We start from the raw sequence: 27,846 nt of genomic DNA, 5'->3' as shown, positions 1-27,846 counted from the left end.
GGTTTCCTATGAGAGATAAGTTTTGTGGAAAGATTGTAAAGTCCAGAGAGCTTAAGAATCAGACTTCTTAGAATGACCTTGGTCTCCCCTGTCAAATGTCATTAAGACTAAATTATTGCATTCTCTGGATACAAGTTGATTCTATTTTAATTACAGAATATAAGTTTCTTCATTGGTTAGCCTCCCTAAAAAGTTCAAGCTGTTCCTTGAGCGTTTTCAGTAGATATATCTGCCTTTGCCTTAATATATTGGGAAGTACTAATATATATATGATTAATTACTGTGGACCATCTTATCATATTTTTCTAGTATAGCCAAATGTAATAGAAGGTAGGGTTGACAAAAGAGTAGTCAATGGTGGGGTATTCTTTTGCCATAGGAAACTAATTAACTATATGGACATGAGGAAAAAAATAATGCAAAAAGATGTAAATAATTGTTGAAAGAAAACTATTTATTAGTATAGTTAAAATTACATTCCTATCTAACATTGAAGATAAAAAACTGTGAAATAAAAATTATTTCATAAGAATTTTTAATAGAAATTTCCTTCTTCATCCACTATGCCCAGGATATGTGCATCTGTGTGTGTGTTTGTGTGTACACACACACATATATACATATTTTTTTTATTATTATAGTGTATAAAGATTGTATATTTTTTCTGGAAGGAAATATATGCATATATGTCTATCTATATTTATCCATATGCTTATTTCCTGGAATAAGAGTAAGTTAATCACACCTTCGTCAACATGTCATAAGAGGCTGAATGGCCAGTACAGACGTTATTGCAGGTGATAACTGAGTTGAATATGAAATTAAAACATGTATATCATGCAATAGTTGGTTCTCTTAGAATTGGTCCCTCAGACTCCCTTTGTACAACTAATAGATCTTAAAGACATATCTAATTCCCTGCCTTTGTTATTCTAGCTTGAAATTTTACCTAATACATTTTGCATTCTTTAACCAAGAATATGATGTACTGGTTCTAGATAACAGTTTTAATTACTGTTTAGTTTAGAAATAGGAACATAAATCCCAATAGAAATAGAGTAATAGAAATAATTTAGACTCAATTAAATGAAAGCATGTTTTGGACACTTCAGTGATAATACTGGTTGTCTATTGTAATTAGACTTTATTCAGTTCTTCTACTAAATCAAAATTCACTTAAAGATTCTTAAGGAGAATTTCTTTTTTACTAAGCTTACTTTTTGACAACCCATATTGAGAAGAAATATCTATTGTTAGAAAAGGTAAAATTAAACAGCAGAGCCATCATAGTAAGATGGGTTCACAAAATGTAAATAAATATAACACAAAAAGGACTTCACCACAAAAGGGAAAGTATCTTACTTTAACAAAACATTTCTTACATATCAATATGGAATAGGTGGAAAAATCTAAGATGAGGTGAGAATATATTGAAGACTAGATTACCAGTGTGACATACTTCAGCCCACAAATGCACTATTTTTCTTAGTTTCTAGAATTTAAGAGGAGAATTAATGTTCAATGAGAACTTACGATTTTCTAGATAGTGTGTTACACGATTTCCTTAGGGTGACTGTGGTGGTCCTCTTTTTAAAAATCTCAAGTGTACCTGGTAGTGACAACACAATCTAAGTAATTATCAGATCTCTTTTCCTCAGACCAGAGACTTGGTGGAGCGGAGTTCCCTGGGGAGGAAAATGGGGAAAATGAATAAAGAAATAAAAGGCACACTCAGACAAATTTTGAGCTTGAATCTCACAGGTTAAGTGGGTAAGAATCTAGATTCTCTGTCAATGAAGAAAATTCCTTATGAATATATGAGTGTTATTTTCAGCAGTATTACTAAAAGATGAGGGAAGCTTCTGAACGATGTTAATTTCTGATTACATGATACATATTTCACTCATCATTTTCTTTTATTATTCTTCAAATTATGTACCTTTTTTCATTTTTGCCATCTTAGGAGGTGTTAAAATATACAAGAATTTTGTTTTAGGTGCTGGAATCTTTCCCAGCAATGTGGGACCTAATAGATTGGACTCCAAGAATAGGCAAACTGCAAAATAAAGGCCACTTGTGTCAATGGCTGGAGAGACAGAATAACAACCCAAATATCTAATCCACATAGGTCATTTGTGGAGACTAAAGAAATCAAAGAAAATATGTCCGAAGAAAGTATGTCCATGGTTAACGAATGAGGAAAAATAAGTTCTGGGTAATGAGTAGAAGGTGGGTTGAGGTTATCCTTTTGTAAGATGCCATTAGTTCATTGTATCCTCTATGTATTGTTATGCATTGTATGCATTGTATGCATTGTATCCTAACTATGTATTGTTAAAAGCATAGTCAAAAAAGGTTGAGTTGACTTTGTGATTCTTTCAAGTTCTAGAAATGTTTTTATGTGAATATATTTGTTCTGATATACAGCCCTGGGCAAATGTTTTCAGCCTTTCCAAAAATGAGATTATTAATCTGTAAAACAGGGACATACCACTTAGTGTTCTTAACAGGATTATATAAATGCCGATAAAGTGTTCAACATAGTGTCTGGAACCTAGGAAAGAAAAGAAATTTGTTAACTGTTATTTATGGTTATTAAGTCACATAATAAACTGTCAATTCCCTATAATCTAGTTCTATAATCAGATTTAATTTGTATAACAACATTTTATTCGAAATCTGTTAGTTTCAGGTACACTGAGATCTGTGTTGGCTTTATGAACAATTTAACTATAATTTGCTTCTGTCTCCAAATAATGTTTGCTTTTCTTTTTCTTTTTTTAGATAATACATTTAACTGAATATTTATGCTAGCATTAATGGGCTTAAATTGATATACTAAAGGAAAGAAGATAGACAACAAAAATATTTCTCTTTAATATTAACAGGAAATGTCATTAAACAGCACTTGTCATATACATGTGAAACATTATTTTAGCTAGAATGATAGGTTATGTTACTTATGTCTTTTTGTTTCTTCCTTAGAATGAGTCATCAGAGCTTTTTGGTTATAGTTCAATATTAGCAGAAACTGAAAAATGATACCATAGAGGTTAGATACCTAGAACTGTGGGTCTACAGATGGATTATCAAAATGTTCACAAGTTTCTATTAGGCACCTTCCCCAAAAAACAAAATTTGAATTAATGTATCACTTGCCAATTAACTACTGACAAACAATAATATTAAAACCACTCTTTGGGTACCTGGGTGACTCAGTTGATTAAGCATCGGATTCTTGGTTGGGGCTCAGATCATGATATCAGGGTTTGTGAGTTTGAGCCCTGCTTCTGGCTCTGCACTGGTAGCCTCCAGCTTGCTTGGGATTCTCTTTCTCCCTCCCTCTTTCTGCCTCTCCCCGCCCCACCTTCCACTTCCCAAAATATATGAACATAAAAAAATAAAAAAAAAAAAAAGAAAGAAAACCATTTGAGGTGTCAAGGGGAGGGAGTTTTCTATGATTCACTCCAGCAAATAGATCAGTAAAAAGGTATAGTCTTTATGCAAAGGTTTGTAGTTAGCTAGGAAACAAAAGAAACATTCTGGCTAGCTATTATGGAACTGCTTTAAAATTGCAGATGCCCTAAATTTATAGCTTCTGCTGTTTTCTATATCACTTTGCAGTTTGCAGTTTAAGAGAAAATGCCATTGCTTAATGACAGAGAGTTATGTTTGGGTTACACTTTCCTTTGTGGAACAGAATTAGCACTCTAGGAAATACAAAATTATGTTTGCTCAGCCTGGTAGCTTCAAAGATGTAGAAAAAACATACAAAATGAAGGTACAAAGGAAAGGTAATGTGGGGAAAATAACAGGTTTGTAAATAAGTAAACCTTTACAAACTTAGGATGTCTATTTCAAGATGTTTTTATATGTCTATGAAGTGACTGCTTGAATAAGCTACTTACAACACCTCTTCACCTAGGTGTCTGTCACCTTATTGAAAACCAAGACTTTAAAACATGTCTTTAAAAAACACATTGAGTCTTCTAAAGAACTCATTTCTGAGCCTCATTTTAGTGTTGTTTTTAATCTATGTGATACATATTTTTATTCTCTGACATTTTTATAGAAATTTCATTAGCAATGTTATGTGTACTTTTCCTCAATGATCTGTTTCCTTTTTATTTCAGTCAATTTTAATATGGAAGTTTTCTCTAAAAGAAATGTATGCTCATTTTTCATTGCACAAAAATTGAAAATAAACTCACAAAAATTGAAAAGCTAACGTGGTCTGCAAGATTATTATATTGCAGACTGTTTTACTTCCGATGTTTCAGAAAATATCAATAATCTAGAGCAGAGGTTGGCTAACTTGAGATGTTCAAATGTCAAATAGAAGTACTTTAGGGGTGTCTGAGTGGCTCAGTTGGTTAAGCGTCCAACCCTTGATCTCAGCACAAGTGATGATCTTGTGGTCCATGGGTTTGAGCCCAGTGGTAGGCTCTGCGCTGGCAGTGTAGATCCTGTTTGGGATTCTGTCTCTCCTCTCCCCCTACTCACTTTCCCACACTCTCTTACAGATAAAACTAGTATTTTAAATTAGGCACACCTGACAATATAATTGAATATACAAAATTATGTAAAGAATTATGTTTCAGGAAGAATACCTTCAGGCTGGGGGTGATAGCAGAGACCACGGCAGGACATACATTAAGTTCCCAGGTGCAGTTGCTTGCAGAGACCAGGACTGTCATAGCGGGCAGTGGGCAGTGTAATCTGGATTGTGCTCTGTGCATTGTTAAGCAATGGAAGATTAATGTATTCATCGGATGAGCATTTTGCTAAAGCCTTGCTTGTTTCTGACTGTTTGCCAGTTCTTATGCTTGTAGGTTTTCTTGTACGTGTGCTCTCTTACCAAATACCCTTTTAATGAATTACTTGTGGAGGTGTTCAATGGGAGGTCTTATTGCTTGAAACTAACATCTCTGATACAGAAATTTGTATTTGGAGAGATCGTGGTGAACTGAGGGAATGTTAGATTGAGGAGTTGGAACCAAAGGTAGTAAAAATAATGCTAATAAACTGAGAAATAGTCTCTGGAATCCCAGAGCTTTCCAAATTGTAACTGGTTAAATTATTATTGAATGTGACCTAATATGAAGTGACCATCAAAAACAAAGCTTATCAAGAACTTGTAGCTGCTCTTATAGAACAAAATAAAGTTAAGAATAATTCAGAATTGGTGTGGTAGGAGTTATCACTAACTCCACTACACAATCTGAAGAGAAGAATGACAACATGAATTTCTAATTTCAATTTTTTATCCTCTGGCACAGACTTTCTCTTATGACACTAAGTAATCTCTTGTAAATAAAGTTGAAACACCATAATACCACTTCTGAAAAAAACACCAAAGTGTGATCCTGTAGGCTTCCTTATTGCAATATTAGTGAAACAACAGCCTTATCAAGTATCTTAAATGAAAGTTAGGGCATTGAAGAAAAAAAGAGTGGGACCCAAGGAATAATAATGTGAATATTTGGAAAATTGGAGGACTCAGGTTCATCTGAATTACTAAACCCAATGAGCTTTCCTTGTAAACTGAATAAATTGTCACATTTTTGTCTACTGTGACAGTCCCTCCTTAAAATGCTGAATGTCTTTGTCTAAGGAATTTGTTTTACATGAGGGAGCCAATGTGCTTAATGCACCCATGTCAACAACATATTGTTTTAGCCCAACTTCTAAACCGAATCAGTTTCCAACAAGTGCTTGAGGCCACTCAACTAGAGTGTCAAATTGGCAATACAAAACATTCACATGATTTGGCATTTTACTTTTGAATACTGTATTAGTTTATTTTATTGAATACTTTATTATTTTAAAGAACTATTTGTTCCTCCTTGAGAGGATTATGCATCAATATCCTAGCCATGTCTCTTCAACTTATTATTAGGCATAGACACTTCATTTATTTTGGCCAATGGAAAGTGGGAAAACCTAAATTGTGTTAAATATAAGTAGAAGCTATTAATGTGATTCTGTGATTGAACTTCGCACTTTACACTCTTCCCCCTTCCATAAGAACAAATGGTACCAGATAATAAGTCCTCCTTTAGCCTTGGCCCTAGAATGAGATTATACATAAACTAGAGACACAGGTGACCCAAAGTCCATGAAGAATATAAATAATGTTTCTGATCATAAAAAAATAAATGTTCTGTTGTAAGTCATTGAGACTTGGTGATTTTTTTGATACTGGAGTAGCATTGGTGAAAATATGAGGAATAGATTTGGTAACAGATTCTAAAGCTGTTTCCAGTGACAAAATTATGTAATGTTACTTTGGACAGAAACCACCAATATACATACATTTCCTACTTATTCTATATTCAGTCTTTTCTAGAAGAGCAAATAATTTGAATTGTTAAGCTCATAGGTTTAGAGCACTTAAGTAAATAAGACTGTTCAAATACATTGATCATGTGTAACCTGTCAACCTACTTCTAAATATGTCTCCTGAGAGGGTCCAGAAGACAGTGCTTTCTGTAAGAATACACTAGGGAGGTCATCACTAGCATTCATTATATCCATATTCATATCTTTAATGCATAATATATATTATCTTCAAGGAATATGGGACACAAAGGTGAAATGTGCTTCCTGATTTCAAAAGATACTAGGGTCTCAAGGTGACAGAAGACAAATGGTAATTTAACTTTGGTGGCAAGGTGGGGAGGGTTACCATGACAGGTAACTTAGCCAACATTTACCCAGTGGTACAGAGATGAGCATGTTGTTAATGTCTTAATGCTTTCTATAAACAAAAACACTGTACCTAATCCGAGCACTTTTACAGAGTCATGGAACCCTATTTACTTTCCATTTCTGAGTTTGTCAAAGTCTTAGAGCACCTTGAAAGAAGAAATGTGATGTACCAAATGTATAACAAAGCACACAGGAAGCAACTGATAGGATACAGAGTATGAGATGATTATGTATTTCACATTTCTAGAAGGGTGGTAGAGGAGAAAAGTTATATAACTTTCAATTTCTGGAGATGGGGAAAGCTGGAACAATAGGAATGAATCGGTCTGAATATTCAGGGAAGATAGTATAAGCAATAATTTGCAATCATTAAATTATAAGCTTCAAGAGTAATAAAATATATTTTCAAAAACCTAAACTTATTTATATTAAGAGTTTTGTCCATTTGTCTACCAGGTTTTTAGTAAATTGAAATAATTACTACAATGAGAACAACAAATTTAATTAGTAATGGATGACATTAATTTGCTTTAGACTACATAGATAATTTTAAAAATTCTGAGTGTTGATGTGAATATTGAATGATTCATATCATTACATTGATTTAATTACTTTTAATTATTAAAGTCCATAAAGCAATCACATTTTAATCTTCTTAAATTAATAAATTCCCATTTAATTTAGAGAAATAATTTTGAAGATATATTTTTTCTGGCTATGACTGAGATTTATGAATTGCTGCTTTAGGCATTTTACTTAAAGAACTACTAGAAAAAGGACATTTTTTTTTCTGTTATCAGCTTTAAAAAAATATTGTGTTTGTATCTTGCAATATGTTTTAATTTTAAATCCAGTGAATGGTTTCGACTTTGCTAAAGTTGCAGGAATCCCTTTGATTGGGTGGAAACAATATCACATGATGGGTAACAACATTAAATATGGGGACAGATTGTCTAGGTTTGCACCCCAGCTCCAACCTTACTATTCCCTAATATATTTACGTGTAATTTCCTCTTAATGTTTTTGTTATAATGAAATGAGTAATGCATCTAAAATATTTGCAGAAGTGCCCAGTACATATTAAAGAGTGCCTATGTGTTAGATAAATCTTAATCTTGACAAAAATGATATGTGGAATTCAGATATACTTGAAAAATTCAGGTATTAAAGTTTACATTTATATAAAGAAATACTTGACTGGCATCAAAATACCCAGATGATTCCTATGGTATGTAGAAAAGTCTTGTTAGGATACCTGAATTATCATGACCTTATTGTTTACGTGCTTTGTAATTTCAAGGAAGCAAAAGTCATTCTTTAAAGCAAAAACAATAGGGGCGCCTGGGTGGCGCAGTCGGTTGAGCGTCTGACTTCAGCTAGGTCACGATCTCGCGGTCCGTGAGTTCGAGCCCCGCGTCAGGCTCTGGGCTGATGGCTCGGAGCCTGGAGCCTGTTTCCGATTCTGTGTCTCCCTCTCTCTCTGCCCCTCGCCCGTTCATGCTCTGTCTCTCTCTGTCCCAAAAATAAATAAAAAACGTTGAAAAAAAATTTTAAAGCAAAAACAATAATATTGAGCTTAAACCATAGGATTGAGATAATTTAATGGAATAGCTTCACTCATGTGTCTTATGAATTTCTGATGGGAGTCCACAGGTCAGTTTCTGTAGATGGGATTCTAATAATTAGTGCTAGATATGATAATGAGTGGGCCTGGCCCATACTCTCAGGACAAAAAGCCCATGTAGGATTTTAAGGTCAGTTTTCAAGCCACAAATGCAGGATAGGCCAGTGGAGAGAAAGAACACAATCATAATAGGTGGCTCTGCAAAGGACAGGCCAAGTGAAAGATACAGGTTCAAAAAATAGTCTGGAGAGACTGAGAAAGGGAAGGCTTTTTAAAGCCCATGAATGGCAAGAAAATGCTTTACTATACTAAATTAGATTAGCCAGCACACTGGAAAGTACCATCTAAGTTTATAAGTCATAAGTATTAAACAGCAACCTCCACCCACTGCTGTCCCAGGTAGACATTATTGTTCTCTTCACAGAGTTTTAATTAAAGCAACCACTGTGGTCCCCCATTAATTCACTGTTATGAAAGACTCATTACTTTAAGATAGGGAGTTTTCCTAAGCTCTGTGTTGTAGATCCCTTGTTTTTTGGTGCTGATTCCTCTTCAGGGAGCTTAGGTTGCAAAAGAAGCAGAAGAAATAGTATGTGTCATTGATTCTGGATAATTTCTCATCATAGCAACTATCAAAATCTTCCTGGATCCAAGTCACTTTCAATTAGTGGCTTCCTTCACTGACCTATTGTTGATCCTGATCCCCTGATTTCTCCTTTAGACTAGGTTGCATTCACATTAATTATTTTTCCTTTCAGCATTTGTCTTTCCACTTTCGACCTTAAGGCAGATGGTATTTTCTAAAGGTGTGCACACCGATGTATATCTTACTTGTTCTTCTAATTTTATGTTGACACCCTTCTTTTGAGAGATGGAGGTCTGTATTTTCTATCCTTGGAATTGGTGACCAATATATTATCATGAAAGTGATGCTGTGTGACTTCTGAGGCTTCTGTCTGCCTCTCTCTTGAGCAAGTGTTTGAGGAGCCTGGTTGGCATATACGAAATCAGGTTACACTGAAATCACTATCCTGGGGGGACCACATGAAGAAGCCACGTAGAGACAGAGCTGCCTAAGGAAATCCAGATGTTCCACCCTTCATGTATTCTCCATGTTCTCAGCGTGCCCTTAAATGATTCTAGCCCCATTCTCCAAGCCACTTGAGGTGATGCTCAGTAAAACAGAGATAAGCTGCCGTAAGCAAAGGAAATGTTGTTTTAAACTACTATGTTATTGAGTAATTTGTTATATACCTCTAATGACTGGGACAGGGCCCTTCAGAAATTGGTATGTGAGTCTAATGAAAGTCTATATATGTGACAGCATAATACTGTGTTCTGCATTCCATTTTGGATCTCTCCTATGTGTCATTGAAGAAAAAGACCTAACTATTAAAGCTTCTTCAGTTTAAGGTCATATTTGAACATTACAATTCTCATCTTATTTCTAAACTTTGTTCTCTCCATTCTATGACCAATGCATGGAGAGGTGTCAGCTGTGCATGTTTAAATTTTTCATATATGTTTCTCACAGACCTAGTAGAAATTTTTTAGGTTATTGAATGTTGTGAACAGTAGCACTGAATCATAAGATACTTTTGTTCAAATCATTTAACCTGAACACGCGGACAGCTTGTTCAGCTATTAAGGAAAACATTAATGTACCTTAAGTAATACCATGCATAAGGAAATGATGTATTTAGCTTGACTTGTATTTTTTTTTTCTGGATAAGATCCAGTTTTCAGTTTATCAGTTGCCTTCTGGCTCGCTGTGTAGAGTGCAATCGAACAACTCTGCAATATTCCAAAGGCAAAACCTGAAAATAATATAATATAATTCAGTCTGCAGTATGTCACTTTTATTAAAGAATAAGCTGTTAAAAATAAATTCAAAATTATATGTTAAATATTAGTTTTTATTTTCTACATATTTTCTTGGTTATATTAAAACATGTTTTAAATCTGTAAGGCAGATTTATATATTTTATTTGATAAAATACTAATCTCTCAAATAATAAAGTATGAGGTTGTTTATGCTTTGACAAAAATCAAATAGAGAGATAAAGGGGATAAGGACGATTTGTGGAAATCTGCCTGATACAGTCTAGGGTGAACTTTCTCCTGGTCAATTATATGTTATTAATTGGAACTTGGCAAAGGGATGTAAGATGTAGGCATGTTTATATCTGGACACAGATATGTTTCTTTTTAAAAGCAGCAGAAGTTGGATGAGGTCATACTGTCAACAGAAGAGAAAATCAATTCTTATCCTTATTTAACCTGTGATAAATATTGAACATTGTGTTGGACTCTTAAATTCAACTTCAAAAAGAATATAAGGTACATGTAAATATATAACATTTTTGTAGTTAAAAATTTTAAAACATATACTCTCCTAAGAAATATTATTTGGTTTTGATGTCAGAAAAACTCATTTCCTATATGGTAGAGTGGTAGAATGGTAGCAATACTATAGTATAGGATTTCTCTTATTTTTAAAATATCTATGTATCTATCATCTATCATTTGATTCATTTATGTGTGTATGTACATATAATATGTTTGCATGTATCTGTTATTTAATATTCATAGGAGAAACAACTTTCATAAGAGAAATAATTCACTGATATAAAATCCTTTTCAATTTCTTCAAGTCTCATTTTATCATTAAATTAAATAGTGAAATCAAAACTGATAAAGTGGTATTATAAGTATTTAACATAGAAAATTAAAATTCAGAGGAATTAAATAACTTTGCCAAATTTACATAAATTCTGATTGCAAAGTCCAGTATTTGAACAAGTGTTTTAATTCAATATTTATTCATTCATTTATTCAGTTAATGCTTATTGTGATCCTGGAGAATATATTTGCAAGACATGTAATCAAAATAGATTAATATCAAAAATATATCAGGATGTTATACAAATAACTAAGAAAAGCATAAACAATCCACAGGAAAAAAATGGCATAAATAGGTATCTCAAAAACAAACAAACATGATATATTATAGACAATAATATAGGAAGAGATGTTCAACTTCACTAGTGTTCAAGGAAATAAAAATCACAGCCATGATGGGATAATATTGTATATCCACTTTATTGGCAAAAAATAATAGATTATATTGAAAAATAATTCTGACAATAAATGTTGAAGAGGATATAGATCACTGAGATCCATTCATAGCTGGAGTGACAGGATATATCCACTTTGAAAAAGTTTGGTGTGACAGTTTAGCATCTCATAATTATAAATTTATACATGTACTTCTCTCTAGCAATTTAAGCGAAAAGTATCTGCTCAAGAGAAATAATTTCCCTTGTGTTTCCTGAGACATGTGCAAGGATGTTTATAGCTCAGTATTATCAAAAGCAAACTCCTAGAAAAAGAATCAAGTATTCATCGACAAGAAAATAAAAAAAAAAACAGGTGGGCATTTATACGATTAAATATCATATATCATTCAAAATGAACAAAAAAATAGATGATTCTTAGCAAATGAAATGAATAATTCTCTAACAAATACATAGAAAATTATTCCTTTTTCTGACATTTTCATACTTCATTTTTCATTTTTAATTAGTTATTATGCAAACATAATGTCTCTTGACTAAATCCTAAAATAGATTCAAGATACAATTAGAGGAAATGTAGATTGTATTTATGTGCATGTCTATATGTCAAAACCTTAAAAATATAGCTATAAGAAACTGTTATCTTGCTAGCTATTCCTATTGTTTTAAAAACATTCCAAATAAATTCCACATATTCCAAATTAATGGATCCACATATACCCATTACCTAAAAATAACTCGCAAGCATTTGCCCCAGTTATTTTTACTTCTTTTTTAGTGTTGTAGGGTTTTTATACATAAGCAGTTTAAAGGAAATTCCAGGTACCATGTCATTTCACCTCTACATAATTTATATACATATGAATTCAATTCTAATACATAAGAACCATAAACAGCTTCTTATGTAATATAGTGCATAATAATAATAATTCATAATTTTTGGTATAAATTTTCAAATTTTCTATTTTCAAATTTTGCGACTTTTCTCAAAAGTTAGTTGTTAACAATTTTTCTTTTCCAAAATCAGGATCCAAATGAATATTACACATTACATTTGGCTTTTATGTCATTTAAGAGTCTTACTTTTTCTTTTTTTTTTTAATTTTTTTTAATCTTTATTTTTAAATTTTTTTTTCAACGTTTATTTATTTTTGGGACAGAGAGAGACAGAGCATGAACGGGCGAGGGGCAGAGAGAGAGGGAGACACAGAATCAGAAACAGGCTCCAGGCTCTGAGCCATCAGCCCAGAGCCTGACGCGGGGCTCGAACTCACAGACCGCGAGATCGTGACCTGGCTGAAGTCGGACGCTTAACCGACTGCGCCACCCAGGCGCCCCTAATCTTTATTTTTGAGAGAGAGACAGCGTGTGAGCAGGGCAGGCACAGAGAGAGAGAGGGAGACACAGAATCAGAAGCAGGCTCCAGTCTCCGAGCTGTCAGCACAGAGCCTGACGCGGGGCTCGAACTAATGAGCCGTGAGATCATGACCTGAGCAGAAGTTGGATGCTTAACCGACTGAGCCACCCAGGCGCCCCAAGAGTCTTCCTTTTTCTTATGTTTAGGTATACATATGGCAGGATAAAGACAAAAACCAATTTAGGATAATTTCAATAGAGGCGGAACAACTTATTTAATATAGTTCACTAAAACTTTGTAAAAAAACTGTCAGCAAATCAATAATAGAAGGAAAATTCCTCAAAGTAATAATGTAGCTATAAAAATCCTACAGCTAACATCAGAAATAATGTGAGGTCATAAAATCATGAAAAAGAAAAATCTATTCTCATTAATTCTATTTTATATATATTTTGGAGACCCTTGCCAATACAATAGGCAAGAAAAAGAAAGTAAACAAAGTTTGAAAAAGAAGTAAAACACACTATATTCATGCACAGTATGGGCATAATACATACTTCAAAAATCTGAATAAATCTAGAAAGGCTTATTAGAAATAATAAGTGAGCTTAGCAGGTTGTAGAATGGAAGATCAATACCGACATATTGTCTGTGTGTGTGTTAGTAATAAACAATTAGAAAAATAACTTAAAAAATTAAATTGACAAGTATAAATCGCTGCTGAGAAAAAAAATGCCTAAAGAAATGAAGAGGAGAACGATGCTTTTAAACTGGATAACTCAATATTATTAAAATATTATGAGCTTGTATATGTATATCTGTTATTCCCATGATGAACTATAGATTTGATGCAATTCCAATTAAAATACCAGCACGTGATTCATCTTCTGGTAGTGACCAAGTAACTGGCACTATCCACTACTGAAATCAACTGTAACACTGGACAAGATCTGAGGTAACAGTTTCCAGGCACTAAACAGTATGTATCAGAATACTTTTACTTTTAAAAGAAGGGAAACACATAAGATAAGCCCAAGGTAGTCTCTTGATCACTTTGTCTCTTCCTTGAGACATTTTCATACAGTAGAATAGAGGGTGGGAAGTGAGACATTCCACTTCCTGATATACATGCCCTAGTGAGAGCTACCCTCCCTTCACCCCTACCTAAGAGAACTGCTTTTATTGAATAGAAAGTGGCAAATGTGATGTCATTTCTGTGATTAGGTTAGAATAACTTTTATCTTCCTAGCCAACTCTCTCTGTAGCCTTGTTGGCTTGAGTTTGATGAAACAAGCTGCATGTTGGGAATACCCATGGAGCAAGAAACTGATGGCAGCCTCTGGCCAAAAACCAGCACAGAACTCTGGCCCTCACTCTCACTGCCAAACAATCACATGAGCTTGGATGTGCCTTCTTCCCCAGTTGAGACTTTAGATGACTATAGCCAAATGACATCTTGATTGTAGCCTGTGAGAGACCCTGAAATAGAAGACCCTGAAAAGCTTTGCCTGGATACCTGACCCACAGGGACTATGGCAAACATATGTGTTGTTTTAAGTTTCTTGATAATTTGTTACGCACCAATTTATAACTAATATACCTCTCAAGTGCACATGGGACATTTTCTAGGATATATCATACTCTGATATTCTGGCCATAACGCAAACCTCATAAAATTTTAAAGAATAGAAATCATACCAAGTATGGTTATAGAAGGTAACAAGAATAAATTAGAAATCAGTAGCAGAAAAAGGTATGATAAATGCTCAAGTATTTGGAAATTAAGGAACATATGGAACAAAGGAAATACGCAGGGCAGTTAAGCGTATTTTGAATTAAATGAAAATGAAAATTTAGCTATAAAAATTGTGGGATACAGTTAAAGCCATGTTAAAATTGGTGGCATTAAATACATATGTATATATATACAGAAACATAAAGAATTTATTGAATTCAAGTTCAACAATGAATGAATGAATGCAATAAATATCACCAAAAGTCCTGAAATCATTTTTCATAAGGGAGACAAATGACTAATGAACACTTGAAAAGGTGATCAAATTTATTAGTGATAAGAGTAAAGTCAAATAAAACACACATAAGATCCCACTAGACACCCATGTGAATGGTTAATACAAGAATGATCATCTCAAATAATACAATCACTTTGGGAAAATGTTGTCAATTCCTTATAAAATTGTATGTATTATATCTACTCCTATTTTTCACAACTGTAATGGAAACATATACCCACACACAAAAACTTTTACAAAAATAATTAAAGCAACTTTACTTTCAATACTCAAAAGCTGAAAACAATCCTAATTTTATTCATTCTCCAGCAAGAGAATCTTCAGCAAGTCGAGCAAAGTTTAACAGTGAAATGGAGAAAGGAAACAAAGGGAGGAAGATGGAGGGAGGGAGGAAGGAATGAAGGAAGAATAAACGGATATTAAAGGAAGAATAAATGAATCTGAACAATATAAAGGAAGAATAAATGAATATTCTTTTATAAAAGAATAAATTCATTATAAAATTTTATTCATTTTCTATTCATTCGATGGATTATTATTCAGCAATACAGTGAAACTACTGAAACGCTTACATCATAGTTTTGCCTCACAGATACTATGCTGAGTGAAGGAAGGCAGACACAAAAAAGTACTGCATTATTTTTTTAAAAAAGTGCTACTCCATATATGTGAAATTCTAGAATAGAGAAAAATCAATTGTAGTGAAAAAAGCCATAAAAGTGGTTATCTTTAAGGCAGCTTGACTGAATGGGGGCATTAGGGAACTTTCTGGAATGATTCTTTATCTAGACATGTCTACATGCATGTATGGAGATTTTTCAAATGTCAGCACATTGTACATTTAAGATTTGTGCATTTTCTTTATGTAAATTTTACCTAAGCAAAAGAGAAGTATAAACAAATATTGAATTCTAGTTAGTCATGAATGCTTTTTTGCAGTAATACAGCTTAGAAATTCTGAAATTACCTTCTTGGTATTTTAGGATTGATAACAGGAGCTAGGTTTATAACTTGGAGATGGGTATTGCAAAGATGGAAAAGGATAAAATTAGAATTTACCCTGAGCTATAATACTGATGGCAGCATGAACTCAAAGTATTTAACATAGATGATAGATGAGAGATGAGAGAAATAGAACTAGAGTGGTAGAGAAGTACAGAAAGAAATGAGATGGATATTGCTGTGCGTTAGGAAGAGGCTTCTGTGTAGGGGTTGTGGGTACATTACTAGAACGCTCTCTTTTATGTTGTTATCTCAAAAATTTTAAACATATGGCTAGTCTGAATAGCCATCTCCACTATTCTCTGATGTGCCTTCTCTGGAATCCTCTACCGCCAAATAACTGAATCTACCTCCATTGTATCTTACCTGTACAATTTGGTTATATCGTAGTTTTTCTTTTCAAAGCATCTATACCCCAATGACCCCGTTTATTCTTCCTCCCTCCCTCCCTCCCTCCCTCCCTCCCTCCTTCCCTCTCTCCATCTTCCTCCCTTCTTTTCCTTTCTCCATTTCACTGTTAAACTTCTCAACTTGCTGGAGATTCTCTTAGTGTGATTTTTGTGGCTGATTTTTCTCACCCTGGGATTTTAGGAACGTCTGAATTTTCTTTATTTTCCCTCTGCTATCTATCTCTGAACAGCTTTTAATTTTGTATAGAACCTAACTTTTTTTCTCCCCAAACATTCTTTTCTAACACTTTCAGGATAATTTTCCACCTACTTTTGTTAAAGATGTTGTTACTAATTTTTTTTTTTTTTCTTAGCTGGCTGTATTCTGTCTCTTTTTAAGATGAGTTCGGGGGTGTACTAAAAACTCTGCCCCAGTCATAAAATTTCATGACTAGATCTGATATTATAAATTTAAGGAAATTAACCCTCACACAGAAGATATTCAAAATAATGTTAACTTATTTTGAAGGTCAACGGGTAGTTGCACAATATGGGCTGTATAAATAGCTAAGTTATTTTCTACATTTGGGTTTTTATTTTGACTTCTAATGTGTTTGTGTGCTCCTATTACATTATTAGAAATAAGAAAAATATAATCATAAGTGAATAAATGGTGAAATTATTCTTTGATCCAGTGTTTGTGACAAATCTTATGTGATGAAAATTTTAAAAATATTCCTTAAAAATAAAGACAACTTGGGGCGCCTGGGTGGCGCAGTCGGTTAAGCGTCCGACTTCAGCCAGGTCACGATCTCGCGGTCCCTGAGTTCGAGCCCGGCGTAGGGCTCTGGGCTGATGGCTCAGAGCCTGGAGCCTGTTTCCGATTCTGTGTCTCCCTCTCTCTCTGACCCTCCCCCGTTCATGCTCTGTCTCTCTCTGTCCCAAAAAAATAAATAAACGTTGAAAAAAAAATTAAAAAAAAAATAAAGACAACTTTATTCCAAGATTGACTTGTTCTAGGCATTGGGGATAGAGTGGTAGACAAGTGTTTCGGTCTTTTTGTAAGTTAAATTTTAGTGGGAAAGAGACACACAGCAAATGATCCAATAAAAGATTAATTTTCCTCAATATTTAGCAAAAATATATGCAGAAAAATATATAAAGTTGGGTATGGAAAATTAAAGTTTGGTATGGGTGGTTGGGGAGTCTTATTAAATAGACTCTTTTCTAACTTGGCCAGGTTCTGAGGCAATGAAACTTAAAGCAGAGATTTTTCTGGAGTCAGTTAATTAGCATGCAAAGATATTGGAGGAGTATTTTGGGAGCAGGTACACCAAGTACTAAGAACATAAGGCAGAAAAGAATTTGGTGTTTTAGAGGCATAGAGAAAAATGCAAGATTTCCACAGCATAGCAAGTGGGAGGGCTGCTGGAAAGTTAATAGGATTAGGCTTCTTCCTAATGATAAACTGATCAAGTAAGGCCCTCTAATACATTTGGATTTTATCTCCCAGGTAAATATCTGGATTTTATTATGAGATGGAGAGAAACCTTTAAGCAGGGGAGTGATAGGTATGATTTTAATTTACAAAATATCACACTAGTTGCCTTTTAGACTTACTAGAATTAGAGAAAATGGTTAGGAAATTTTTGCATTAACCTAGGCATAGGGTAACTTGTACAGGAGAGGCAGTGGTGAATGGTTGTATCTGATAAGTATTTTAAAGGTAGCAGCCATAGATCTTGCTGATTGAATGTAGTAATGGATGAACGTATGGAGAAAACAATGACTTACAAGTTTTAGACTTGAGCAAATGAGTTAATAGAAATGACATTTAGTGATCTAGGAAAGATAGGGTAGTAAAGCTTGAGAGAGATACGAATTACTCATTTTGCTTGGATTATGTTAAATCTGAGCTATTTATTAAGAGACCAAGTAACCTCCATACCAACTAGTTAGTTGGATGTAGATTTCTACCATTTAGGGAAGATGTCATCGGTAGAGATGTTTATTTCAAAGACACCAATAGGTGACATGTCACGACAGAAATTCTCCACACTAGCAACCAAGTAAAGAAAAAAACAAAACAAAAGAATGGAGATCTGAGAAATGGGTTCTGAGACACTCCAACATTTAGAAGTTGGAAGAGGAGATAGGGATGGAGATGGAGACGGAGCCGCAATGAAATAGAGAAAAAATTGGGGGACTTTGCTGTCCCTGTGGCCAAGAGCATAGAAGTATTTAAAGAACGGAGTGAGCTACTTTTTCAAAATTCAAATTCTCTGTACTTTACAATTATATTAGTAAAAAAAGATAAATGTGTTTACATGTGTTCCACTGCTGCTCTCTTCCACTTATTTGTGTTTGTTTTTGTGTTTGTTTCTTGTTAGTGGACAGTATTTTTTCTTTGCTTTCATTATCACTTAATTAGATAATTATAATAACACTTTAGTTGGACACCCTGCTGTGGAATAGCCAGAAAAGGGCTTTTTTTTTTTTTTTTGGAATGAAGGATTTGAAAATTATTGTTTATATACATGGCTGAATTCCACAAATGCATTTGAATGTGGGGACTGCCAAGGAAGAAACATTATATAAAGATATCATTTGAAATTGCCCTATCCACGCAAAGGCATCCATAGGAGCTCAGCTTAGAGTAAAGGCACAAATTGGAGCGGGATCACAGCATTTGAAATGGGTAATACATTCATTTTTATTTAGTCTTTCTGTGCAGTAAAAACAATTTATTTTGATATATTTCCAGGTATGATGATAGTGTATAAACAAGGAGATAAATCAGCCTCAGTTCTAGTCCTGAAATAGTAGTAAATTTTATATTTGATACATCTGAAAATATTGGAAATATGACTTGAACTGCCTAGAGAAAGCTTGTTATTATAATTACAGTTTTTCTCCTTCTATTAATGTGAATTTATTAGGTGCCTAATTAATGTTTCATGTTGAATGAATCATACTGAAATATACTTAGTGTACAATTTGTCTATTTCTAAACATAAATGAGAGACACTATATGTCTAGAAGTAGCTGAATTACTGCAGAAGTTATACATTAAAATTGTCAAATATCTTTAAACTGTTTTCTATGATTATCTGGCACAAACTAGGAAATATGAGCAACTTTAGACTAATAATGAAGAGGATCAGAGAGACACTGCCTAACAAGTTTTAGATCCAGTTACATTGATTGAGACATTTAAATGTAGACCGATAGAACAGTTCTTTTTTTTTTTTAATTATTTTTTAAAATTCTATTTTTTTAAGTTTACATCCAAAGTAATTAGCATATATTGCAACCATGATTTCAGGAGTAGATTCCTTAATGCCCCTACCCACTTAGCCTATACCCCCTTCCACAACCCCTCCAGTACTCCTCTGTTCTCCATATTTGAGTCACTTCTGTTTTGTCCCCTCCCTGTTTTTATATTATTTTTGCTTCCCTTCCCTTATGTTCATCTGTTCTGTGTCTTAAAGTCGTCATATGAGTAAAGTCATATGATATTTGTCTTTGACTGACTAATTTTGCTTAACATAATACCCTCAAGTTCCATCCATGTAGTTGTGAATGGCAAGATTTCATTCTTTTGATTGCTGAGTAATACTCCGTTGTATATATATACCACATCTTCTTTTTTTTTTTTTTTTTTTTTTTTTTTTTTAAATTTTTTTTTCAACGTTTATTTATTTTTGGGACAGAGAGAGACAGAGCATGAACGGGGGAGGGGCAGAGAGAGAGGGAGACACAGAATCGGAAACAGGCTCCAGGCTCCGAGCCATCAGCCCAGAGCCCGATGCGGGGCTCGAACTCGCGGACCGCGAGATCGTGACCTGGCTGAAGTCGGACGCTTAACCGACTGCGCCACCCAGGCGCCCCAATATACCACATCTTCTTTATCCATTCATCCATTGATGGATATTTGGGTTCTTTCCACTTTGGCTATTGTGGATAGTGTGTCTATAAACATTGGGGTGCATGCAACCTTTTGAAACAGCATACCTGTATCCTTTCGATGACTACCTAGTAGTGCAATTGCTGGGTTGTAGGGTAGTTTTATTTTTGATTTTTTGAGGAAGCTCCATACTATTACCAGAGTGGCTGCACGAGTTTGCATTCCCACCAGCAATGCAAAAGAGATCCTCTTTCTCCACATCCTCGCCAACATCTGTTGTTGCCTGAGTTGTTAATGTAGCTATTTTGACTGGTGTGAGGTGGTATCTCATTGTGGTTTTGATTTGTATTTCCCTGTTGATGAGTGATGTTGAGCATTTTTTCATGTGTCGGTTGGCCATCTGGATGTTCTTTGGAGAAGTGTCTATTCATGTCTTTGGCCCATTTCTTCATTGGATTATTTGTTTTTTGGGTGTTGAGTTTGATAAATTCTTTATGGATTTTGGATACTAACCCTTTATCTGATATGTTGTTTGCAAATACTGTCTTCCATTCTGTCACTTGCCTTTTAGTTTTGCTGATTGTTTCTTTAGCTGTGCAGAAGCTTTTTATTTTGATGAGGTCCCAATAGTTCATTTTTGCTTTTGTTTCCCTTGTGTCCAGAGACGTGTTGAATAAGAAGTTGCTGCAGCCAAACAATTTTGATGGATTTCTGTCTTACATTTAGGTCTTTAATCCATTTCGAGTTTATTTTTGTGTATGGTGTAAGAAAGTGGTCCAGGTTCATATTCTGCATGTCGCTGTTCAGTTTTCCCAGCACCACTTGCTAAAGAGACTGTCTTTATTCCATTGGATATTCTTTCCTGCTTTGTCAAAGATTAGTTGGCCATACATTTGTGGGTCCATTTCTGGGTTCTCTATTCTGTTCCATTGATCTGAGTGTCTGTTTTTGTGCCAGTACCATACTGTCTTGATTACAGCTTTGTATTTTAGCTAGAAGTCCAGGATTGTGATGCCTCCTGCTTTGGTTTTCTTTTTCCAGATTGCTTTGGCTATTTGGGGTCTTTTCTGGTTCCATAAAAATTTTAGGATAATTTGTTCTAGCTCTGTGAAGAATGCTGGTGTTATTTTGATAGAGATTGCACTGAATATGTAGATTGCTTTGGGTAGTATCGACATTTTAACAATACTTGTTCTTCCTATCCAGGAGAATGGTATCTTTTTCCATTTGTTTGTGTCTTCTACAATTTCTTTCATAAGCTTTCTATAGTTTTCAGTGTATAGATATTTCACCTCTTTAGTTATTTTACCAAATACTCCTAGGTATTTTGTGGTTTTTGGTGCAATTGTAAATGGGATCGATTCCTTGATTTCTCTTTCTGTCACTTCATTGTTGGTGTATAGGAATGCAACCAATTTCTGTGCATTGATTTTATAACCTGCAACTTTGCTGAATTCATGAATCTGTTCTAACAGTTTTTTGGTGGAATCTATAGGGTTTTCCATATAGAGTAATATGTCATCTGCACAGAGTGAAAGTTTGACCTCGTCCTGGCCAATTTGGATGCATTTTATTTCTTTGTGTTGTCTGATCACAGAAGCTAAGACTTCCAATAATATGTTGAATAACAGTGGCGAGAGTGGATATCCCTGTCTTGTTCCTGACCTTAGGGGAAAAGCTCTGTTTTTCTCCATTGAGGATGATATTAGCATTGGGTCGTTCATATATGGCTTTTATGATCTTGAGGTAAGATCCTTCTATCCCTACTTTCTTGAGGGTTTTTATCAAGAAAGGATGCTGTATTTTATTAAATGCTTTCTCTGCATGTATTAAGAGGATTATATGGTTCTTGTCCTTTCTTTTATTGATATGATGAATCACATTAATTGTTTTCCAGATATTGAAACATCCCTGCCTCCCAGGTAAAAATCCCACTTGGTTGTGGTGAACAACTTTTTAATGTATTGTTGGCTAACATCTTGTTAATGATTTTTGCATCCATGTTTATCAGGGAAATCCTTTTTAGTGGTGTCTCTGTCTGGTTTTGAAATCAGGGTAATGCTGGCTTCATGCTAGCTTCATAGAAAGAGTTTGGAAGTTTTCCTTCCATTTCTGTTTATTGGAACACCTTCAAGAGAATAGGTGTTAACTCTTCCTTAAATGTTTGGTAGAATTCCCCTGCAAAGCCATCTGACCATGGTCTCTTGTTTTTTGGGAGATTTTTGATTACTAATTTGATTTCTTTACTGGTTATGGGTCTGTTCAAATTTTCTATCTCTTCCTGTTTCAGTTTTGGTAGTGTATATGTATCTAGGACTTGTCCATTTCTTCCAGATTGCCCATTTTATTGGCATATAATTGCTTATAATATTCTCTTATTATTGTTTTTATTTCTGCAATAAAAACAGTCACAGTCTCTTATGACCGCCTTTGCTGCGTCCCAGAGGTTTTGGGTTGTGGTGTTATCAATTTCATTGGTTTCCATGAACTTTTTAATTTCCCATTTAACTGCTTGGTTAGCCCATTTATTCTTTAGTAGGATGTTCTTTAGTCTCCATGGATTTGTTACCTTTCTAATTTTTTTCTTGTGGTTGATTTCGAGTTTCATAGCGTTGTGGTCTGAAAATATGCACGGTATGATTTTGATCCATTTGTGCTTGTTGAGGACTGATTTGTGTACCAGTATGTTGTCTATTCTGGTGAACATTACATGTGCACTGGTGAAGAATGTATATTCTGCTGCTTTAGGATGAAATGTTCTGAATATATCTGTTAAGTCCTTCTGGTCTAGTGTGTTTTTCAATGCCATTGTTTCCTTGTTGATTTTTTGATTAGATGTGTCCATTGCTGTGAGTGGGGTGTTGAAGTCCCCTGCTATTATGGTATTACTATCAATGGGTTTCTTTCTGTTTGTGATTAATTGGTTGATATATATGTGGGTGCTTCTACATTTAGCACATAAATATTTACAATTGTTAGATCTTCTTGGTGGATAGAAGCCTTAATTATGATATAATTTTCTTCTGCATCTCTTGATACAGCCTTTATTTTAAAGTCTAAATTGTCTGATATAAGTTCGGCTACTACAGCTTTCTTTTGTTGACCGTTATCATGACAGATGGTTCCTCATCCCCTTACTTTCAATCTGAAGGTGTCCTTAGGTCTAAAGTGGGTCTCTTGTAAACAGCATAGATATGGATCTTGTTTTCTTATCCATTCTGTTACCCTATGTCTTTTGATTGGAACATTGAGTCCATTGACGTTTAGAGTGTGTACTGAAAGATATGAATTTATTGCTGTTCTGTTGGTTGTAGAGTTGGAGTTTCTGGTGGTGTTTTCTCATCCTTTCTAGTCTTTGTTGCTTTGGTATTTGTTTGTTTATTATTTTCATCTTTTCTCCCTCAGAGAGTCCCCTTAAAATTTCTTGTAGGACTGGTCACAAACTCCTTTAATTTTTGTCTGTGAAAGTTTTAATCTCTCCTTCTATTTTGAATGACAATCTTGCTGGATAAAGAATTCTTGACTGCATATTTTCCTGATTCAGCACATTGAATATATCCTGCCACTGCTTTCTATACTGCCTAGTTTCTGTGGATAGGTCTGCTGCAAACCTGATCTGTCTTCCCTTGTAGGTTAGGGACTTTTTTTTTCCCTTGCTGCTTTCATGATTCTCTCCTTGCCTGAGTATTTTCTGAATTTGACTATGATATGCCTTGTTGATGGTCAACTTTCGTTTAATCTAATGGGAGTCCTATGTGCTTCCTGGCTTTTGATGTCTGTCTTTCCCCATGTTAGGAAAGTTTTTCAGTATATATCGCTCACATAACCCTTCTACCCCTATTTCTCTCTCTTCCTCTTCTGGGAACCCTATGATTCTGACGTTGTTCCTTTTTAATGAGTCACTAATTTCTGTAATTCTTAAATTGTGTTCTTTTGCCTTAATCTCCCTCTTTTTTTCTGCTTCCTTATTCTCCATAAGTTTGTCTTCTATACTGCTGATTCTCTGTTCTGCCTCATCTATCCTTGCCGCCGTGGCACCATTCAAGTTTGAAGACCAGTTATAGCATTTTTTATTTCATCCTGACTGGCTTTTACTTCTTTTATCTCCACAAAAGGGATTATAATCTATTTTTGGCTCCAGCTAGTAGTCTTATTATCGTGATTCTGAATTCTGGTTCAGACATCTTGCTTGTATCTGTGTTGGTTAAGTCCTTGGCTGTTATTTCTTCCTTCTCTTTCTTTTGGGTTGATTTCCTTCATTTTGTCGTTTTGAAGGGAGAAAAGGAATTGATGAGGTAAAAAAATTAAAATAATTAATTTAAAACATATATTAAAATTAAAAAATTGAAAACAAACACACACACACAAAGATTGAATAAATGATGCTATGTCATAGGTGTGTTTTGGTCTAGGTGTTGAAAGGGGCTTAATAGATTAGAGAAAAAAAGGGCAAAGAAAAAAGAGGAAGTCTTTTCAAAATTTTTAAGAAATGAATACACTGAAGTAGACTCAAATAAAATGATGGAAGTAAAATAGAATTTTTTACTTGTTTACACAAAAGTAAAAAATACAGTGGAAAAAATTAAAGACAAATTTTTGTAATAATAATTGAAAATAAAAATGAATTTTTTTGTCTCTGCTTTCACGAAAAAAAACGAAAAAGAAAGAAAACAAAAAAAAAACACAAAGAAAGTTGAATATATGGACTGGTAAAGAGAATGAAATATGACTGAAATTACTTCATTTTCCCCTAGAAGTCGAAGTATGAAACACTTTATTCCATAAACTAACCAGGCACAGAGACTTGTGTTCCTGAAGAGAGAGGCTGGCCCAGTTGTGCAGGGCTTAGTGTAATGGCTCCATTGTCCACTAGATGGTACTGCTTAGCTTACTGGGGTGGATTGTTGTGATGCTTGTAGGTGCATATATGCACATGCGTGGGAGCGGTGAAAATGGACTTACCCAGCTATCCAGTCTCTAGTATCAGAACTGTGTTCTCACTGATCAGCAATCACGTGCTTGTCCTTTGTCTTTGGCTTCTGTCCACTCCCCACTTTTACACAGTGCGTGACCAAGCCCCAGGCAGCACCTCCATCCTGAGTTTTGCCTCATATATGGCTGTTTTTCCTGACCCCTTACTTCTGAGGGACTGTGGCTTTGGCCCATTCTGCCCCTCTGCAGGAGGGTCTCACTGAGCAGTGTCCACGTCTGACTGTACCAAGGAATGTTTGCGGGACTGTGCTCCTACCAATACCCAGAGACTGCCGCTGGGTGCCAGCCTGCCCCATGAAAAGTTCATAAGGTAGTGTAGCAGCAGCATTTCAGGGATTATGGAAAATCACAATACACATCTGGCACCAGGCTTCACCCTTAACGACCTTGTTCCAGTACCAGTGAATGTGGTTGTTCTCCGAGGTCCCCTGGGTCCTTGCCTTTGGGGGACCCACACAGCCTCTACCACGTGTCCTCCCAGCAGGGGAACCACCTCTCCCTGTGTGGCCTGAAGAGCCCCAACTCCACTCTGCTCCTGGGGATTCACCCTTCCCACCAGAGCACTGCCAGGTATTGAGCTGCGGAGTTGCAGCCTTTGCGTTCCTGTTGTTTACAGTCTTAATGGAATTTAAACCCTCTCCTTTCTCCTTTCTCCCTTTTTAGTTCAGTCCCTGTGGCTGTGTCCACTTTCTCTCCAGCTGCTTTTTAGGGAGGGTGCTTTTCCTGTACTCCTCCCCCCCCCATTTCTGTCCTCTCTCCATACGCAAAAGTGGCTTCCTGCCTTCCATGCTTCTCTCTCCCCCAGTTCACCTCTCTGCGCTGTCTACCTACTGAATTCTGTGGTTCAGGTTGTGCAGATTGTTGTGTTAATCCTCAGATCAGTTTTCTCAGTGTGCAGAATGGTTTAGTGTTGGTCTGGCTATATTTCATGGATACGAGACACACAAAAAACTTCCATGCTGTTCTGTCATCTTGGCTCCCCTACTGCCAGACCAGTTCTAATGCCTAGGACATTAAAGCACTTAAGGTTTTTATTATCACATTATTATTTTGAGTTCTTAGGTTCAGCACCTTGGAGGTTCCATATAGTTTCAGGAAATAGATTCATAATACATATTTTTAATATTTATACTTATATTTTATATTCATATTATATTTATATTTATACTTGTATTTTATATTCATATTATATTTATATTTATACTTATATTTTATATTCGTATTGTGTATATTTATAATTTATATTTATATTTATATGTAATGTTTGTTGTTGTTTACCAACATCTTTAGTGAACACTAATAGAGAAGAATAGAAGAGGTGAGGTTTGACCCAAATAGTAGAGTTCAGCTTAGATATGTCATGTGGTGTTTGGTTTCTACTGTGTAATTAACCCAGTTTTTCTCTTATTAAATATTATTCTAATTTATTTTCACTTTTAACCAATATATAAATGAAATTGTTGTGTGACTTAAGGTACAAACTAATCTGCTGTGAAAGAATCCTTGGGATGATTGGAGCAAGTAAGTTGAAGAAGTAGATTTGGTGTGGCCTTTCATGAGACAGGATGGGGGTGTTGTAAATGGGCTCTGTACCATGATGTCTGCAGAATTTTCCAAAGTGGTTTTACCAATATTATATTTTTATCAGCAATTTATGAAGATCTAGTTTCTTTGATCTTTTTTTTTATCTTATCTCACAGCAAGTGGGGTGTTAACCTCCATCATCACATTAACATTTTAGCAGACTGGAATAGAAACATGTGAAATGGAAAGCAAGATAGTTTTTTATACAGCGTAATAGGGAAGTTGTTCACCTCATGCTTCTTATATTGGAGAAGGGGAGAATGGATTTTGTGGGGACCAAACAGAAAAATGCCACAAAGAACTAGACAGGATGATGATAACTTGGAAACTTTTCAGCTCCCAACACACTACCCCTTAAGTCCAGGAGAGTGCATACTACTGTTAAAAGAACATAATTAACTTAGGTTATTTCTTCAACATTTGAGGACATTAACTTTCAATAGACATAGCATGCAGAGATAGAGATTACAGAATATTTTTAATTAAATTTAAATGTTTATTTAGAAATGACAGTTACAAAATTTTGTTTTAAAAATTCTTTAAGAAATATTTTTAATGTTTTTTAAATTTATTTTTAAGAGAGAGAGAGAGAGAGCGCAAACATGGGAGGGGCAGAGAGAAGGAGGCACAGAATCTGAAGCAGGCTACAGGCTCCAAGCTGTCAGCACAGAGCCCGACATGGAGCTCAAACCCACAAACCAGGAGATCATGACCTGAGTTGAAGTCAGACGCTTAACCGACTGAGCCACCCAGGCACCCCAGATTTAAAATTCTTATTCCAAATTGTTCGAACTTTCTATTTTTGTAGCATCTTGTCATTTTAGCATTTAAAATCCCATTTCTAGGTATTTCTGAATATGACTAAAATGCAAGATAAGAACTCAAGTTCTTACCTCCATGTAAATATTATATATTTTATAATATACCTGTATGTAACATGGCATATGAAGCTGGCAAAATTCCATTTATCCATACCTCACCACAAAAAAGTCTTTGAGGAATGGGGGTGGGGGGCAGAAAAAGAAAACTTTACCTTATGCATGTCAGATCCATCTTATGTGGACTGAATATGTGAGAAACCTTTCCATTTGCGATCCCTTGTATCATTCTTTGGTGTTCATGGTTCTTCCTCTGTGATAGTTAGTGCTACAGTAGGTGATCACCTCAGTT

General features: G+C 34.9%; 1 long non-coding RNA gene across 1 annotated transcript; it reads right to left on the bottom strand.

Moving 5' to 3' along the window:
• Window positions 1-226: 226 nt before the first annotated feature.
• LOC109501979 lies at window positions 227-27,846 on the bottom strand. The gene is made up of 5 exons (XR_002160300.3): window positions 27,710-27,846; window positions 10,001-10,152; window positions 4,611-4,731; window positions 2,492-2,554; window positions 227-1,685 (listed from the first exon to the last, which is right to left on the bottom strand). It is a non-coding gene; the product is annotated as an uncharacterized LOC109501979 (long non-coding RNA).

The sequence above is a fragment of the Felis catus genome, chromosome B4, assembly GCF_018350175.1.
Source record: "Felis catus isolate Fca126 chromosome B4, F.catus_Fca126_mat1.0, whole genome shotgun sequence".
Classification (NCBI taxonomy): Eukaryota; Metazoa; Chordata; class Mammalia; order Carnivora; family Felidae; genus Felis; species Felis catus.
Note: the sequence above shows the minus strand (reverse complement) of the source record. Positions and strands in the feature narration are given on the sequence as shown.